Source organism: Chelmon rostratus, chromosome 3 (genome assembly GCF_017976325.1).
Source record: "Chelmon rostratus isolate fCheRos1 chromosome 3, fCheRos1.pri, whole genome shotgun sequence".
Lineage (NCBI taxonomy): Eukaryota > Metazoa > Chordata > Actinopteri > Chaetodontiformes > Chaetodontidae > Chelmon > Chelmon rostratus.
Window position 1 is genome coordinate 26,398,898 of NC_055660.1, and position 6,863 is coordinate 26,405,760.

General features: G+C 39.5%; 1 long non-coding RNA gene across 2 annotated transcripts; it reads left to right on the forward strand.

The window, feature by feature from the left end:
* The first annotated feature begins 1,145 nt into the window (after nt 1–1,145).
* On the forward strand, nt 1,146–5,894 carry LOC121604449. 2 transcript variants are annotated; one of them, XR_006006749.1, is made up of 6 exons: nt 1,146–1,335; nt 3,293–3,360; nt 4,065–4,128; nt 4,789–4,848; nt 5,519–5,612; nt 5,712–5,894. It is a non-coding gene; the product is annotated as an uncharacterized LOC121604449 (long non-coding RNA). The 2 variants fall into 2 exon arrangements; XR_006006750.1 differs by lacking the exon at nt 3,293–3,360.
* The last annotated feature ends 969 nt before the right edge of the window (nt 5,895–6,863 follow it).

Below are 6,863 nucleotides of genomic sequence, written 5' to 3' on the forward strand. Positions count from 1 at the left end.
ATGGTTTAACACCGTGTTCTTTAGATATTTTGGATCTACCTGACAGAGCTTAGATTTGACTTACACTTAACTTATATTTCACTATCTCCTCTTTTATCTAAATCAAATTAGCTCCATGTGACACTTTGCTTAAGGCTTGCTGTCTTTTCCCTTGTCGAGTTAAAAACGCCAGTTCCAGAAGCTCTTGTTTGGCTTCTTTTCCTTTATGAACCCCTGAAAAGAGAAACACAGCAGTATTTATTTCATTTCTAAACGTCTGAAGTCTTCTCAAATAAGCTGTTCGGATCCAAAAGATGAGCTAAGGCAGCGTACCTGCAGCTGGACGTTGTGCACTGTTCCTGTTGTAATTAAAGTTTGAAATGATGTTCATTCCAGCTCAGCTCAGTGTTTGTGAGGTCATATGTCTGTAGATATTGTCTGTTCTTGTCAGATTAGCTCTTTGTGGCACGGTAACCAACAAAGCACAGACAACCCTATACAACCACAATACACAATGAATACATGAACTGCAGGAAGACTGAGCGTATACTGAAGTTCAGCAGGAGGCGTGCTGCTGGCCTGCAGGTGAACACACACATTATCACTTACGTATATTATGGGAAGTTTAAATATCATTTGTAAGTATCCAGTTTGTTGGTCAAAGACTAAACTGACTTACACAAACTCCTTCATTTGACAACACAGTGAAAACTCTTTCTGACTACTTGCTTCAGTATTATTTGTGAATCCAAAAACAAACTGTACTCAGGAAAAACTACAATAAAACCATGTCATTTTACATGAACTATATATACAACAGAAATAGAAACACCTGCACGTTGTATAACTGTGCGTTGAAATGTAAGGCAAAAGCCCTGAAATAAATATCCCTTATACAACCCGGTTTCCAAAAAAGTTGAGATGCTGAGACAGAATATGATGATTTGCAAAACACTGAAATGACACATTTAATTGAAAATAGTGTAACCAGCATGAAAAATCAGTTTACTAACCCTGTATTTGTCATCTAGATAGATCCACTAAAACCCCAGTAGATGGCAGTATCTCCCTGCTGGTCGCGGTATCTCCTGCGTGAACCTAGGTGAGGCATCATGAGAAATCTGCACCTGAGAGGAGACGCCCTTTTTTTCTCTCAAGACGCTAGCCAGAGAGCAGCAGAGCAGAGCAGAGCAGACCGAGGGAGTCGGTGACTAACACAACTGTAAGAGTAGTAGAAAGCCGCGGATAACGGCAGAGACGTCCGTAGGTAGACCCGGTAATCACGAGCGAACCCAAGTTACAAGCCGTGAGCCGAGGAGGAAATCCCCTTTGGAAAGCCAAATGTATGAATCTCCGGTGAGTTAGCACACAGTTAGCTTTCAGTTCGGTAGCCTTCAGACGGAAAAAATGCACTTATTGTGTTATTGACTTGTGTTACGGTGGTCTATGATACTTAAAGGATGCCATATGATGCCTTTCAATGTGTTTCTGTTACTTTTGTGTATTTTCTACCACAGTTTATTGGTTGTAAAAAGATCGCTAGTTTGAAATTTTAATGCTACTAGCAACAGCAACATGCTAACCGCTAGGTCGGGTTGCTGTTTTGTCTATTGTTGTATGGTTAGCCATGCTCGTCGCTATGCTAATCGTTAAGCTAAGGCTATGTTTCCATGCGGTTCGCAGGATGCAGTTTAATCATTTTTTTATGCCATTGGGACTTTTTATTTATGTTATTAGCCACTACAAATGGTAACAGCACCATTCTAGGTATGGTCTATTTCATTTATTGATGGAGAAAAATGCACTTTCGTGTATTTAAAAACAACTGTAATTAACTTTGTTAGAGTTAGATATAAAAGGATAAATAGAGGTTTAAAAAGATGCATAAGCTATGTGTCTGTTAAAAAAGAATACTATTGTTATGATAATTCATGAATACTTGATGTAATTTATGGTTAAACTAATTGTTTAATTCATAATTCCTTAATTGTGTTTAATGTATATCCTTAAATTTTTTTTGGTAATACATTTTTGATGTTTAAACTGAGAAATGATGAGATCTCATAAGAAAAAGACAGAATCAGATTAGGTTCGTATACCTATGCACTTTCTGTGTAGGTTGGTTTTTTTCTTTCCCCTTCCTAGTCTGAACTGAGAACATAGAGAAAGAGACAATCAAGATGGCGAGCCCAGCCCAACGATTCTGAGAAAGAGACGATCAAGGTGGCGAGCCCAGCCCAACGATTCTGAGTGAGAGTTGGAGAAGCAGTGTGGCCAGCTGCAGAACCTACTTATCTCGACGACTCTGGATCATCTGAATCTCACACGTTGAGAGCAGATGAGACACGCACACACACACACACACATACTTCTCACCTACCCGGGTAGTAGAATTAAAAAGACACTGAAGACAAAGAAACTCAATTGACATCGATACACAGAGCACACACATTGGACCCCCTCAGCGGAACACTCCCAGAACACTGAGCAGGAGAGCCCAGTGTCCCAGGACTTCCTTTTCTTTTGTTTTATTATTTTTATTTATTTTATGGCACCTTGTTATTTTGAACACAGTGAACAACCAAGTTGTTGATGTTTATATTTGCGTTCTTTTGATATTAAAATATTACTTGTTCAAACCACTCCTCTTTTGAGTCACTTATCCAACTACTACCGAACCTAGAGATGTGAGTATTCATTAGTTCTCTCAGCTAGGACCAAAGGTGCTACAATAGCACAAAGACAACATATCAAATATTGAAACTCATAAATTGTATTGTTTTCTGAATATGATGTCCTCATTTAGAATCTGATGCCAGCACCACGTTTTAAAAAAGTTGGGCCAGTGGCGACAAAAGACTGGAAAAGTTGTGAAATGCTAAAAGAAAACAGCTGGTGGAACATCTCACAATTATGTTGGATTAATAATGCCCTTTTACATTTGTTACTATTGGTTTACAAGGACAGTGTTGTTAAATACAGTGTCTTTTTATTCTGTACAGAAGTTAAGCTGATTTGCGTCGTCTTTTCTTTGGAAAAGGAATTTGATGGTAGACTTTTATCTGAGTGAAAAATGTAATGAATTTTGGGAGCAAGTCAAACCCTGGTACCCTTACGCTTCTGTGAGGTAAACAATACTTTCATTTTCTACAAATCATCTGCACTGAGCCTGGATCTGCCTACTGGAGCTCTTAATGTGTGTCACCCTGAAAGGTTTCAGAGCAGATTTGTTGCACATGGTTTTGGTCTTTGTCCACCTTTGTTTTAAACATTGTAAACTGTTATAAAATCACCATTTCCTCTTGTGTTGTAGCAGTTTTCTTGCTCTGTTGACCCAAACACTGCACAATGACTGAGGAAAACACAGATTTTGTATGATCAGTAAGTCACTTATGTTGCTTTTACTTTGTCTTTTTTATCATTAAAGTTATGGCTTTGATTTCTGAACAATGAACAGGAAATTAAAATGAATGTCATGACCAGTTTTAACACTATTTCTCTTGACTTTGGCTGAATTACCAGTTTTATCACTATTTCTCTTGACTTTGGCTGAATTAGATGGCTTGAGTCTGATGTGGCCATGATTTTGTTATTGTACGGTTAAAAAGATGAATGAATACCGTCAGCCTCAAGCGTCTTTGCGAGAGACTAATGGTTGATTTAAAGGCTTTGATCCAGGGTGTGCAGTGTGTGAACCTATTTGAGCAATGTGTCAAACAGCATCAACATCACATTTTCAGTTTTGTCCCATTTTTATATGTGGATTTCTCTCCCATCACCTGTTCTCATCACAACTGAAGACAATATCTTCTCCAAATGTCGGTCGGTCAGGGTCTCCTGTGACGTGTCTTCTTTTGTTTCTTGGGGGTGGGGGCGGTGGCAGAGGGGTGATGGGTGCTTGGGTGCTTGTTCTAATTGTTGTAGCCATAGACGAAGCTGTAGGAAGTAGCTGTATGACTTTATATATATATATATATATATATATATATATATATATACTCGATTTTGCACCATGCATTCCTTCGATAGTGGCGTTTCCTTCTCTATATGCAGCCAATCTTGTTCCATCATTTCCATCTTTCCAGACGGCCAATCGCAGAGTGACAGAGCCATCGCAGGATCTCAGTCAGAAGGATCACCGATTTCCAGGTGGGGGTCACAGTTATCTTCTTGGGCTGGGACTGCCCCGTACAGAGGTTGGACTTGCATGTGACCGAGTCTAGCACCCCTGGTTAACATTTGAGCCAACTATTTGGCCTTTACTATGCATTATTAGAGCCACAACGTGTAGCCATAGTCAAGTGCAGAGGACATCAAAAAGAAGATGGCAGAATAGCAAGCAAAGGAAATCAGCAGCAGATAGGCAGCAACAGCAAAATGCAAAGTGAATTGACAAATAACACAAAAACTAGTAAGTGATAAACCAAACAGGGACTCAAGAGAGCTGCTGCACCGGTGAGTCTCCAGTGAAAAGGCTTTGTTTTAAAAGTTGAGTCAGTGTTTATTTTTTTAGAAACTGAAGTGGATTTCTTTGAATTGCTTTTTCTTCTCTTTCAAAATCTTTCATAAGTTTTCACCCTCCTTGGCTGAGGGACGGTGGGGCACAGCCGAGGTTTTTGACTTACCTGAGGGAGGTTTCAAAAAAGTACGTTTTTATTTGATGAGTTCCTAAACCTCAACTGAGATACTGAATACTATTTCTTATCATGAAATGAAAATAGGATCAGGTCAGACACATCATATGGGCACAGATATGGAGACAGGTGACGCTGATTTTCACCTCCTTTTTTTCCCTCTTTTGCCACACAGCTTTTCCAGTATAAAGAATGAGCTCCTTCCAAGCCACCCACTGCAGCGGCCCGAAAAAATGTGAGTAATCTTAATTGTAGGAGAGAAATGAATGGCCGAAATGTTGGAGCTCCTACACAGTTCACCTAGACTCGACCTTTTCTTTGGACTGTATGGGTGTGCAGGGATTTTGCCTGATGGCGCGTCCCCTGACCCAATATAGAGATTTGCCCATTTTCAGCCTGTGCAGAGGTTTAATAACTAATGTTTGCCGTACATCTGTAAGTTAATATGAGCCATTTGAAAAAAAACACACACTGTGGATCTTTTTAAAAGCAGATGTTTGACATGTCAGTGTAGGAAAAACACACGTGGAGCTCACAACACTAACAGTGGTCACTTCCATTTAGGTGTCATAGGAAACCACACAAGTTAGTCCAGTGAACTTAATGTAATTATGCAGCCATAAGTAATGGCCCCTGTGTCTTTCCTACTGTGTTATGTCAAAATGTCTGACAAACACATCTTCATGATTGTAATGTTTAAAGTTTATTATTCATTTTTAAGTAATTTTCACCTCATTGTTTAACATCCTGCTATCACATACATGCAATGTCTTGTACAATATTCCATTCTTTTATTTTCTTTAAGTACGAGACCTGTGCATATATATTTTTATTCTGCTGCGACACATGTATATTTATCTACTGTGCAATACAGCAAACACTGTATGTGTTCCTCCTCCTTCCAGATCCAGCGTCTGCCGTTCTTACAGAGTTCAAACCTGGCTCTGGATACGCTGCAAGGCAGCGACGAGGCCATCGGCTTTGAGGACATCCTGAACGGTGAGAACCGCATCCCCTAGCCTTGACAGAGTCGTTCACACAACTGTCTGAATGTGATATCTAACCACCACTCTGCGTCTGTGTCCTGTTACCATGCAGATCCAGCTCAGAGTGAAATGATGGGCGAGCCACACATGATGGTGGAATACAAACTGGGCCTGTTGTGAAAGAAGATGCGCACACACACACACACACACACACACACACACACACACACAAAAACACAAGTACACACAAAGATTCATTTAGCATTCAGTACTGCTTTTGTTCTTGAATTTCTAATAAACTTCATAACCTTCCTCATGATGTGGGCTCATTTGACAAATTATTTAACTGTTGTACTTAAACTTGTGCTCATATCGTCATGTTGTGGCATCAAAGGCATATAGATGCCTGATTTGGTGATGAATATGTTCAAACCTTTTCTGGTAACAGCTATCAAAATAATATCACTATGTGGCATTATGGCACAAATGATTGATCAGGTGTGTAATGTCTTTGTACTCCTACTCATGCCACTTATGCTGCCTTATAACACTGCAGCACTGTAGCAAATGTGTTATACTTGACCAAGTTTATAGTAATTGGCTGTTAAGAGGGCAAAACCCCCCACGCCATATGTTGTTAAATGACTTAATAACAGCTGATTGATCATATTGAAATATCGAGGCAGCTGATTGAGTGTGAGTTGGATAAGCGCATGCGCAGAGACGTACCTGAAGCGTTGCTACGGCATGGTTGCTAGGTTTTGTACACACGCGCGTCTTTTAAAACAATTCTAATTTGAAGGTTAATAATATTTCCAACGGTCAGAGAACACTTCGAAAGCGATTTCATCGAGAAGACGCCTTAAAATTGCTAATATATTCATCGACACTTCACTGACGAGAAGCAGATAAAGCACTTACTTCCTTAAAGATGTAAGATTTCTACACGTTTTAAACTATGTTTTTTCCAATATTAAACCGTCAATTCCCCGATGTAGGCCTGTTGCTAATATTAGCAGTTTCAGTCGGCTATATATGAGTCCATTTTGACGGACATTTGACAGTTTTGAGCAAGTTTGAGTTACAGGTGCTTCCGTGAGTTGTTTTATATCACCCTCCTCTATTCATATAAAACAATATTACATGTATTACTCTTTAAACTGTCAGACGAGCGTCGGTGAATCTGCTCATAAAACATTGCTAACATTTTGTTCAATCTCATGATGAGAAACTGTTGGAAATAGACGCAGGGCCTCTTTTGAAG